Source organism: Meles meles, chromosome 2, assembly GCF_922984935.1.
Source record: "Meles meles chromosome 2, mMelMel3.1 paternal haplotype, whole genome shotgun sequence".
Lineage (NCBI taxonomy): Eukaryota > Metazoa > Chordata > Mammalia > Carnivora > Mustelidae > Meles > Meles meles.
In genome coordinates, this window is record NC_060067.1 from 37242125 (window position 1) to 37255145 (window position 13021).

Here is a 13021-nt window from a genome sequence, read left to right on the forward strand (position 1 = left end):
TACAAAGGACTGAGATCTCTAAGTTCAACTCATTTGCAAATGAAAAAGTGAGCTCCAGCTCTGCACAGACTCAAGGAAATGCAGGACGTGGTCCTGTAGCTGGGGGACGGATCACCAGCCGGTGACCCTGAGGGGTCCGCAGACGACAGCACAGCTTACTGGAAACTTTGTACCTACTGATATCGGCACATATTCGTGCAAACGTTCCGTCTCGGTAGACCCTTTTGTAAAACAAATAATTTTACGTTCCAAGAATGAGCTGAGCTACCTAAAGTGTGTAGCGTGTGTGTATGTGTGTGTGTGTGTGTGTTCACTAGCAAGTATGAAAAGAGTTAACTTTTTCCCCTTTTTCCCCTTGTTTTTCATGGGGACATCTGGGCCTCCATGTGGTCAATGTCATGGAAAAATCACAAGCCTTGGGAGGTTCCCGGTCTAATACTCTCAGTTGTTAATCTGTGTCCATGTCCTTAGAGAAGTTTCCTAACTTTGTCAAGGTTTGTTTCCTCACTTATAATATTAAAATAATAATATCTATCCTTTGTCATGCACTTATCATGTGCCAGGCACGACACCCCGAAAATTTATTACTATGATGCTGAAAATTTTAAGTGTATTCTATAATATAATTTTTTCTATTTTATATATATACGTATATATTACATATCTAATTCTATAATATAATTTTTCCCCAAGTAAAAAAGTTTATTTTTTACTTATACTGATTTTGCAAATGAAGAATCAGACCTAGTGCAGCTAAGTAATTTGCCTAAGATCATGAAGCTAGTAAGTGTGGCAGAGGCAGGATTTTAACCCAGGTGTGTGAGACCCCAGAGCCCCTATTCTCCAGCACCTCATTCTACTACCTTCTCACAGGGTGTTTCTGGCAGGACAGGTTCTCTTGCAAGTGACAAAAAACCCTCAAGATTCTCCTTCACAATCATCAGGGACTGCGGCTCCTTCTTATTGCTTTACCATTTCCAGTAAGTGACTTCCACCTCATGGTCCAAAATGGCTGTTCACATCCAGCCATCATGTCCACATTCCGGTTGACACAGTAAAGAAGAGACAAAAAACGGGTCTGTTTCTTTCTGTTTAGGACACTTCCTAAGAATTGCATGCAATGCTTCTGCTTACAACACGGTGACCACACAGGCACGTGTAGCCACAAAGGAGGCTGGGCTCTGTGTTCTTCTCACAGGACTTCATGTGTCTAATTAAACAAATGTGGCATTGTATGATTAAGGAAGAAGGGATGGGTGAACATTGGGGGACAATCTCTGGTGTGTGGGGTAGTAGGAGCTATGAGGAAGGGGCGCCTGGGTGACTCAGCCATTAAGCATCTGCCTTTGGCTCAGGTCATGATCCCAGGGTCCTGCGACCGAGCCCTGCATTGGGATCCTTGCTCAGTGGGGAGTCTGCTTCTCCCATTGCCTGCACTCCCCCTCATTCATTCTCTCTCTCTCTCTCTCTCTGTCAAATAAATTTTTTAAAAAATTGAACAAAGGAAGGAGGGAAGAAGGAGAGGGAGGGAGGGAAGGAGGAAGGAAGGAATGAAGAAATAAAGAAAAGGAAGGAAGGAAGGAGAAAAGAAAGAAGGAGAAGGTAAATGAAGAACCAGGTCCACTGCCTGGCTCAGAGTAGGTCCCTGGAACATAACATGGTCATTTACTATGACCTCTATCAGGCATCCTGCAGAACACATGCAAAAAACCACAAATTCAAATCAGTGAAGGGAAGGTCACAGAAACAGGGCAGGGGAAGGAAACATTTTTTAAATCACCATGATACTGGTACTGGGCCTCTTTTTGCACACAAAAGCACCGCCTTTGCTCATTCGCAGCCTCCCCAGGACGGCATGGAAGGCGACAATGAGAGGCGCTTCAGTGACCAGCCTCCCCGGCAGCATCCGTGCGCCCCACGTGACCCACGGGACGATGCTATCAGCGGAGACCGCCGGTAAGTAATTCCTACCGCCACAGTTAATGGAAATGCAGTTTTCATTACAGTAAGAAAATTGAAATCTCAGCCGGCCTCCGTGGGTTCTATCTGACCCATTCCTCATTTCCCATAAGATGGTGTGTTGTTTTCATTCCCCTCGTGATTAACCTTTATCATGAAAGGGTAGGAGGAGCCAAGTAATTGAAATCCCCAGGAAATCTCCACATCACACTGCCATTCAGCAAGCGTCCTCCACCGTCCTGACACCGGGGCTCCCATCAAGCAGGAAAAGGCCATTTTTAACGTGAGGTGGGGATAATATCTAGGAGGGAAGGTTCCAGATGGCTGGACTGAATTGAAGTGACAGACACGTAAGTGGTACGGAACGGGGGGAGAGGAAAGGGAGAGTGGAGGAGAGAGAGAAGAGTGGTGGCTCCGAGGGACCCGTGTCACTGGCAAGTTCTGAAAGGTAGCAGACAACTTCCCTTGGGTGGGGGGTTTGCGGGGCATATGGATGCTACCAATACCTTTCCACACAATGTATGTTTTCAACTCACTTTGGTTCTGGCTCTTTGGATTGCTGATGACCCGTGTCTGCACCGAATGTTTCCTTTGTCAGAAAGAAGTTATTGAAACACGATGCAGACTTGCTCCTTCCGATGCCCCTTTCCTCTGGATTCACGGTCCTTGTCCCTCAGCTCCTGACCTCTCAGAGCCTCATGTCCCTTCCTGTCACTGCCAGCCCCTCCCGTGCACCGCCCGCCCACTCAACAGAGTGAGAGAGGAGCTAAGAGATTTGCAGCAAAGCGAACATCTGCTTAGCCACGCGAGTCAAGGCGCTCGGTTTCGTAATTTTGTTGAGAAAGCAAAAGAGTGATAGACACCCCTCCCTTTGGCAGAGGCCCACCCTGTTTAAGGTTTTGTCTCTTCCCTGTTTTTTCCTGTCACTGTTCATCCTATGACCACATGGGGCCTGGCTTGCCATTTTCGTAGCCCGGAACTGATACTCTTATTGACCACGTGTGAGTCATTTCCAGAAGGGGAACTCTGGTCACATCAGGAAGGAGCCATTTGAGCAGCCAATCAGACTCAAAGGTTGCCCATGACCTACAGGGGTTCCGGCCATGACCAGGGCAACATGAAGCAGTGATGGCGGGCTCCACTGACTCCGTCCTGGAGGGCAATCCTGTGTGATGGCTCGAAGATGTTTGTAGAAGGAAAATCGCCTTTCCCTTTATTTATTCATTCACGCATCCTCACCTTCTTCTTCTCGCCCAGTCTCTCTCTTTTAGGAGAAACTCGTTTTGCCATGATTGGCAGAAGTCCCTAGACACAGGCACCCACATTCGTCCGCTAGTCTCTCGGAGGGCATGCTCTCCCAACTTGCAAGCTAGCCAGGATGGCAGGCTGGGTATCATTCCACTGTTCAGTTGGACTCAGGTCCCCTCTTCAAGCTCGGAAGCTTCCTTGTCCCCATTCTCACTCTTGAATTCTGTTTCACCTGCATCTGTGTATGCAGGAGATGTTGGAGCCTATAAGGAGCAGCTGCTAGGAAGCCAGCAGAGTCTGACTCATCCTCGTCTTCTCCTTTTGCGTCTCTAAATCCAGTGAAACCACGTGGTGTCCCTCCAAAAGCCTGAATACGGAGCTGAGCCCTGCCCCCTGGCCTTCTGCAAAAAGGCAGGCCAGCGGTGCCAGCGGACAGATAGTGGACCGAGGATAAGGGAAGACGCACGGGGTATCGATTTCAGAGCCCTGGAACCTTCATTCCCGATGAGATCATCCATCTTTGTCCCGTTACAGAGACGAGTGCCGTGGGCAAGTTTGTACACCAGCCCATGGCAGACCCAGGCGAAGAGACAGAACCTTGGGCTCCCAGTTCAGGGCTCTCCTCGCTGTGCCCAGGGTGCCTGATGGAAAGCTGGTGATTTGTACCGAACATCACCCTCCAAACGCCAGAGCGGCCAACACCACGGGAAGATACTGAAGGGACGTAAAAGGCAAAACCATTGACAGAGAGGGGGGAAGAAACTTCTTTTTCTTTATGGCCAGCTGGTGTTCTGTTGGCCTCTTCACAGTGGGAGAACTGAATGACCTGAAGGACAGGAAGGCTGCAGAAGAAATGAAGCAAGGGGTGCCGGGATGGTTCAGTTGGTAAAGTGTCTGAGCCCCGCTCAGGTCGGGATCTCAGGGTCCTGGGATCGAGCCGAGGAATGGGCTCTGTGCTCACCTCCCTCTTCCTCTCCCCACGCTCATGCTTTTTCTCTCTCTCAAATAGACAAATAAAATCTTCAAAAGAAGAAGAAGAAGAAGAAGAAGAAGAAGAAGAAGAAGAAGAAGAAGAAGAAGAAGAAGAAGAAAGAAAGAAAGAAAGAAAGAAAGAAAGAAAGAAAGAAAGAAAGAAAGAAAGAAAGAAAGAAAGAAAGAAAGAGGGTCAGAAGAAGTACCATGGTGGCTGGGAGAGTGAGCCATGGAACCAGCCAGCGGGGGTCTAAATCCTGCTCTCTCACTTACTGGCTATGGACATAATCTTTGTGCTCCAAAGGTATGGATTAAATGAGCCATTTCATGGAAAGTACTTCAGACAGAACCGAACACATAGCGAGCCACTGATGTCCTACCAGGGAAGGAAGCTTGAAGAACAGCCCAGAGAAAGCCGCAGGACCTCTCTCAGGCTGACTGGAAGTAAATCCTTCTCCTTGGTTCTGGTAGCGTTGCTAGGAGAGAGTGCAGCTTGATGAAAAAGGCCAGGATTTAAAAAGGGTGTTGGTCACCGGGCGCCTGGGTGGCTCAGTGGGTTAAGCCTCTGCCTTCAGCTCAGGTCATGATCTCAGGGTCCTGGGATTGAGCCCCACATGGGGCTCCCTGCTCAGCAGGGAGCCTGCTCCCCCCCCCCCCCCCGCCTGACTCTCTGCCTACTTGTGATCTCTTTCTGCCAAACAAATAAATAAAATCTGTAAAAATAAATAAATAAATAAATAAGAGGGTATTAGTCAGTGTGGGGCTACGTGGCTATAACAGGCCTCAAAACACCTTAACTTGGGTGCCTGGAGGGTCTGTGGGTTGAGCTTCCAACTCTTGCTTCCAGCTCAGGTCATTATCTTGCCCTGATGAATTCGAGCCCGGGGTAGAGCTTCGTGCTCAGGGCGGAGTCTGTTCCGGATTCTTTCTCCCTCCCCCTCGTCCCCTCCCTCTTGTGCATGTGCTCTCTCTCTCTCTCTCTCTCTCTCAAAAAAATAAATCTTAAAAAAACAAAACAAAACAAAACAACAAAACAAAAAAGCATGACTGCCAGAACAAAGATTATTTCTCTGTCACATCACAATCCTGATGTAAACTGTGCTGGTCAGTGAAGGAGCTCTGTTTCTTTTTTTTTTTTTTTTTTAACGATTTTATTTATTTATTTGACAGAGAGAGATCACAAGTAGACAGAGAGGCAGGCAGAGAGAGAGAGGGAAGCAGGCTCACTGCTGAGCAGAGAGCCCGACGTGGGACTCGATCCCAGGACCCTGAGATCATGACCTGAGCCGAATGCAGCGGCTTAACCCACTGAGCCACCCAGGCACCCCCAGGAGCTCTGTTTCTTTACGATCATTTGAGAACCCTGGTTCTTTCCACATTATTGCTCTGCAACCCCACATCTTGTCAAACTGAATCCTCCGCCACATCTGGATTTTAGACAGCAGGCGGAAGGGAGCCAGGAGGAGGGGCATACCCATGGACTTAAGGCTCAAGCCGAAAAGTGGCACCATGATCTCTGCTCACGTTTAACTTGCCACAATTGCATCACATGGTCACAGAACCCCTGGCCACTGGGGAGGCTCGGGATGGAGTCTAGTGGCCCAGCCATGCACCCAGAGAAAAGGGGAGTGAGACCTCCATGCAAATCCAGTTTTTTCGATTACTGATGGTGTCTGGGGGCCGGTTATGGAAACTCCTTCTAGATCTTCCAGCTCATTCATTGAACTGGCTCTTGATCATCAGTTGCTCTTTCATTCTGCAGGTATTTCTTGAGCACCTACTATGGGCCAGACTCTGTTCTAGATCCAGGGGACGCCACTTTGAACAAGACAGACCACACCCCTTCTACTCTGAAGCTCATTCACTCTAAGGCTAATGAGGAGCCTTCCAAGGACTTTTCCTTTTCATTCCAAATCAATATTCATTTTTTTTTTAATTGTTTTTTGGAACGAGGACCTCAGATTTATAGGCTCTTCAGGTCTCACAAAATTTGGATCTTCCCCTGCTGCTCTCGTGGGGCTAACAGCTTAGCCGGAAGAAAGAAAGTCAACAGTGAACATATGAACATATACAACAGCAGAGGCAGATGGGTGTTGTACAACCACAGTTGGGGGAGGGGAGAGAGCCCTGCTATATTCAGTGCACCCTGAGAGCCTTTCTGGAGTCAGGTGAGCAGCCATGGAAGGAGGGGAGCTGTTCCTACTTTTTACTAAAGACGAGCGTCATTCACAGATCTCGGTGTGTGCTGCTGATTGTTGTTCAGAATTTATTTCTGCTAGTGCAGTTAACGAGTCAGAAGGACAAATGTTCTTCAGGTTTTTGAAATCATGGGCTAAAACCTCTCTTTTTAGTGAGACTTCTCATTAGGATTCTAAAAGACACAGCAAGGGACACCTGGGTGGCTCAGTGGGTTTAGCCTCTGCCTTCGGTTCAGGTCATGATCTCAGGGCCCTGGGATCAAGTCCCACAATGAGGCTCCCTGCTCAGCGGGGAGCCTGCTTCTCCCTCTGGATGCTGCTCCCCCTGCCTGTGCTCACGCTCTCTCTCTTTCTGACAAATAAATAAAATTGAAAAAGAAACAACAACAACGATAAAGACCTAGATTTTGAGACATTTTAAAAATAACATCTTCTCAGAGCTTAGATTTGCTCCAGACATTGAAAGATGACCTCTATCTGTACTGTCTGGGCTTCTCCACGTCTGGGGTCCTAACTAGGCTTTTTTCACCGGCCACATGAAACACTGACACGCAATTCCTTACTCTAGAATTATGTCTGAAGTCCCAGAATTTTAGGGTGAGAAGGCAGCTGGGTGTTGCTGAGTCTGTGCTGGCTCACCCTAAGTCTCAGAGTGAGTTAATAATGGTCAAGCTAAGCTAGAACCTTCATCTCTCAATCCCTCCGCCCGTGATCAAAGCCAGTGACAGGTGAAATGTGCCTGCAGTGTTTTGTGCCAACAGACCTTAAGGCAGAAGTTTTTAAATAAACACTCCTGGATATGGCCTGCCAGATGTACCTGCTTCGTAGGCGGTGAAGAGCATGATCCGGGAAAACAAATGTCAAGTCCATAACCCAGGGCTGAATGAGAGACATTTCAGCGTTAGCAGTGGATAGGACTTTGGTGGCAGAGGCAGGAGAATGTCCCGAGGCCAGATGTGGGCCCCGTGGGAAAGGGAGCAGGTGTGGGGCAGTGTGGGGTGGTCTTGGGGCCTGTAGGCATGAACAGAAGACCTCAGCAGAAAGGGATTGGCCGTCATACCCCGGGACTCCCAGGAGCTGGGGAAGGAGTCACGTGAGACCACCCAGAGGGAGAGAGCCCTTCAGCCTGGGTCAAGAGAACCACGGGAGACGGGGGGCCCAGCTGGAGGCCGCTGCAGAATCTGTGACAGAGCCCACTTTCATCATCTGCCAGGCCACCCCACAGAGGCCAGCTGCCGGCCCAGAGGGCTTAGGCCACCCAGCCACGTGAGAACTATCTTATTCCCTTACCTCTCCCCTTTCTGGGCTTCATTCCAAGCATGGAGGGAAACAGCGGCTAGCCAGGGGGAGGAGGTAAGTAGAGGGAGAGGCGAGGAAAAGGACCGTTCCCCCTTTCCCAGGGCAGACTTCCAGGATGAGGCAGGTCTGAGCCAAGGGAGAAGAAAAGATTTCAGGCTGAATCAGTTTCAGGGTTTTAACTATTACCTGGGACTTGGAATGTTAAGGTCTGAAGTGAGGCTGGGGTGTTTTGGGGGGGGGGTTGTTTGTTTGTTTGTTTTTGCTTTTTTGTTTGTTTGTTTGTTTGTTTTGCTACTTAAAGGATTTTTGTATTGTCTGAATATGACAGTAAGTTCATCGGCTTGCCCAAGTCAGCATCGGAGGAAGAGAGATTCTGCAGCCTTGGAATAAAATGTAAGGAGACCAGGGGGGTGCGGCACAAAATGTGGATCAGCCCCCTGCTGCTCTCAGGAACAGAGCGATGACAGACAGATGGGGAGAGAGAGAGTTGCATTTTGTTCACAAGCCCTGTTCCGTGATTTTCCAGTGAGCCAGATATACACGGATTTGATAGTCATTCTGGCTGTGTCGCACACGTGTAATGTTATTTCCTAAATCATCACTTTCTGTTAACAAGACCCACTTTTATTCCACTCTAACTCACTCCTGAGTTAAAAGTAATTTTTGGACCTCCTTTTAAACTTTATCTTCCTGATTGCACATGTGAGAGTTTTATCTTCTGTAAGCCTTTCCTTTACCAAAGCCTCGGGGAGGTATCCTGAATGCGCTGATGGGACTCTGAACACCGCATGATCTCAAAATTGCAGCCACCAACCCCTGATGTCTCCAAGCCACAGTGAACCACATGATGTTTTCATGTTCCTTAAGGCCTTCCCCATCACTCGCCACTGATAGACTCCCTGTGGTCAGTTCATTCATTCATTCATCATTTATTGGCTTGGGTACCCCCTTTATACCAATCACCCTGTGGGGTGCTGGAGGTACAAATGTGATCGCTGAGAGCACACACTCCCTGACCCCGAGGCACGCGCCTTCTACCATTTCATGATTCAGTGGGTACTAAGTTATTGTGATAACAGGCCAGAAGGACAATGTTGGCATGATCTACCAGGTGCAATGGGAGCACAGGAGGGAGTCATGAACTCTGCTTGGCCATGGGTCAGATCAGTTTCACAGACGAGAAGACCGTAGGGCTGGAAGGATCAGTTAAGACTTTGTGGGGAGGGCAGGCAGAGGGAACAGCTTGGACAGAGGTACTGCATGAGTCAGGATCGCCTAAGTTACGCCACAGTGACAAAATGACCCTGAAGTCTTAGGAGCTAAATATAACTAAGATTCATTTTCCACTGGGATCATAGGTCCAAGGCAGGTCAGCTGCTTAGGGGGTGGGTAGGAGGAGCAGCAGGCAAGGCTCTGCGCTATACAGTACCCTGAGGACTGAAGTTAACGGTGTCCATACACTCTTATAGTGGGACCACCCAGAATATGGGGCTACCCCATTGGCACTGAAGGACACAAAAAGCTGGCAGGTAACCCATGGAAGATAAATTCCTCAGCACAGAGGTGATCTATAGAATTTCCACTCCCACTGCATTGGCAAGAACTAATCCCATCACCCAGCAGACGGTGAAATATACAGGACCACGTGGCTATTCCATGAACATAGTTAACATCTCTGCTACAAGCACAAAGGCGTGAAGCCATTTCCTAGGCTTAGGAAAATGAAGAGTTCAAAATGATCAGAGAAGAGAGTGCAGAGAGGCACTAGCAGAAGGTAAGAAAGGTAGGGATAAGGTGGTAAACTCTTCACCGTGCACGGGAGTCTGGACCACTGTACGTCCAAAGCAAAGCTTTTGAAGAGTTTTAAACATAGTATTGTGATCATATTTGTGGGTTTTTTTAAAAAGATTTTATTTATCTATTTGAGATAAAGAGCACGCATGCGAGAGAGAGACAACAAGCAGGGTTCCCAGCTGAGCAGGGAACCTGACATGGGGCTCAATCCCAGGACCCAGGATCATGACCTGAGGCGAAGGCAGCCACTTAACCGACCGACTGAGCCACCCAGACCCCCATATTGTGTTTTAAGTGCATTCCTCATGCAGCAGCACAGAGGATGAATTAGAAAGGGATTGAAATAGGAGATGCAAAGAACAGTTTGATTCCTACAATTGTCCAGGTTAAAGGTATGGAGGAACTAAACTAGGGTCGTTAGGGATGAATATGAGAAAGATGAAAGAGACAGTCCGTAGAACCTGATGACTAATTAGCTATGGAAGAAAAAGAAAAATAGGTTGACCTTCTCTTCTGCTCTAGATCCCACTAAGTGGCACCGATTAAGATGGTGAATACAGGAGGATAGTGGCCTTGGGGAAAAGACACGGAGGGTGATTTGGGACCTGAGCGTGCGTTACCCAACATGCTTGTTATGAGTTGAATTGTATCCCTCAAAGAGAAATGTTCAAGTTAAACCCCCCAAGAGCTCAGAATGTGACCTTATTTAGAAATAAGGTAGCTGCAGATCTAATGAGTTAAGATTAGGATGAGGTCCTCTGGAGTAGAGTGGACCCTTACTCTAACGTGACTGGTGTCCTTATAAGACAGCCACGTGACAACAGAGGCCGAGACTGGAGTGACACACTTATAAGACAAGAAACACTCAACATCAGAATCTCGAGGGGATAAGGAAGGATTCTCCTCTGCCTGTTTCAGAAGGAGCATTGCCCCGCCAACACCTTGATTTTTGACCTCTGGCCTCCAGAACTGTGAGAAAATAAACTTCTGTTGTTGTTTTTTTTTTTTTTTAAAGATTTTATTTATTTATTTGACAGAGAGAGATCACAAGTAGGCAGAGAGGCAGGCAGAGAGAGTGAGAGGGAAGCAGGCTCCCCGCCGAGCAGAGAGCCCGATGCGGGACTTGATCCCAGGACCCCGAGATCATGCCCTGAGCCGAAGGCAGCGGCTTAAACCACTGAGCCACCCAGGCGCCCCAACTTCTGTTGTTTTAAGCAGTTCGTGGGACTCGGTTATGGTGGCCCTAAGAAACAGACACAGGCATCCAGGCGGGGCTGCCCCGCTGAACGTACGGTGAGGTCAGACCAGTCTTCTTCCAGAGGCTCAGGAGGGATCTGTAAGGAGCAGAGAGCGGGCTGGGGCATGTGCTGCGAGAGCTTTATCTTGCCCAGGGTAGAGGGGAGGAAAGGGGAAGGGACAGGGAACATCATAACGAAGATGACACTTTGAAGAGGGCTTTGGAGAGTAAGCTGGGGTCTTTTCTTGTCCTAGCTGATGGCAAGCTCCTGGGAACCAAGACTCCGTATCTGGCAAGTAAGCATCTGACAACGTTCACTGGGCACCTTTGTGCTGGGCTCTGTGCTAGGCACTGAGGATATGATGGAGAGCGAGCAGGCACAGTCCCGATTCTCAGGCAATTCTAATCCCCTGGGGACACAGACTAATGCCGCTCAATATCAGACAAGCCCCCAGAAACGTATACAGGCACTCACTCTGGTGAGTGGTATGAAGGGACTTTGCCGAGTGTTAAGAGAACGTATTGCAAGGAAGTTGTTCAAGCCCGGAGGCTCTGAAGGGCTTTTTGAGGAAGTGAGGTTTGAGCTGAGATCTGAAGTAGAGTTAATTTTAGGGGAAGAGGGAAAGGGAGGGGACAGTCCAGGAGAAGGCTCTGGAGCAGGAGGGGAGGCTCATGCAGATTTGCGGATCTGAAAGACAGCCAGGGTCACTGCAGCTCAGAGAGGAGGAGGAACTGGCCCTGGGAGCAGGCAGTAGCCGCGGTCTGCAGGGCCTCCGATGGTTTAGTCGTCATCTGAGAGCGATGGCTAGAAGGGGGAAAGCCAGTCAGTGACTTTCAGCAGGGATCCAGAGGGGCAAGATTAAAGTATTTTTTTATTTTTATTTTTTAAAGATTTATTTATTTGAGAGAGAGAGAGAGAGAGCATGTTCAGGAGTGAATGAGGGGCAGAGGGAAAGAATCAAGCAGATTCCCAAGGAGCTCAAAGCCCAACCCAAGGCATGACCTGGGGCTCGATCTCCCAACCCTGAGGTCATGACCTGAACTGAAATCAAGAGTCGGATCCTTCACCAACTGAGCCACCCAGATGCCCCCTTAAAAAAAAAAAAATTAAAGATTTATTTACTTTAGAGAGAGAGCGCGAGAGCAAGCATGAGTGGGAGAGGCAGAGAGAGAGGGAGAGAATCTCAAGCTGACCTCATGATGATCGCAGAACCCGACAAATCTCATGACTATGAGATGACCACCGTTGAGACCATGACCTGAGCCAAAACCAAGAGTCCAATGCTTAACTGTGCCACCCAGGCGCCCCCCCCCTTCAAGACCACTTTGATGAGAAAGGCTGGAGAAAGTCAAGAACACCTGGCTCAGTCAGTAGAGCAAGCAACTCTTGATCTCGGGGTCATGAGTTCTAGCCCCATGTTGGATGTAGAGCTTACTTAAACATTAATTAATAAAATTTTAAAAAATTTTAAATATTAAAGAAAAAAAAGGAACGGAAGCAAATAGAACTATTAAAACTATCGCACGGGTCCAGCTCAGAGAGTGTGTTGGCTTGAACAAGGTGGTAGCAGTGGAAATGGTAGATTTAAGAAGGATTTCTCTAGGCACTCATTGAAAGGAAAAAGTAATTCATGAATGAAATTAACTTTCTGAATCTGCCGCTATTCCATGCTCTTCTCTGTCTTCAGGTTATAAAATACTGTCTCTCTGAGGAGTGATGTTGATGCCTGAGTACAAAGCATCTTGACATCTGATAATAAAGAACTTCATCTCTGAAGAAGAGGAAGTTCAACAGTACGCAGAGGAGACGATGATACTCTTTCTAGTTGGGGAAGGGAGGCCCATTGAAGAGAGAGCAAGAGGTTTGACCCCTGGAGGCTTCCACAGGTCAGAGAGGTGCCAAGACAAGGCTCTATCTGAAGGACCTTCAGCCCCTGCCAGCCCCAAGCTTTCTCTGACCTCATATCCCTAGGAGCATGACTCATGGGGACCACGTACAGAAGGAACATTCTGTACAGTAGAGCTCCCCCAAGGCGCCCTGCAAGATGCTGGTATCACCCAGGAAGGGCTGAAGCTTCTGCAGGGAGAGTTTCCTCCTTTGCTGGCCTATGCTTTAGACACAGGGACGAGCGTAAAGTCCAGACAATGGACTTTGCTTTACGTAGGAGGGTGTGCTTCTTCCCAGGGGCCTGGCACGCACCTGACGTTCTCCTCAGCATCAGATTTCTAGCTCCCAAAGGAGGCAAATCTGTAGTTCCCGGTGCCAAGAATCTTGGCGTGCACCCTTGCAACTTAGGATGTGTGAAGTTCAAAT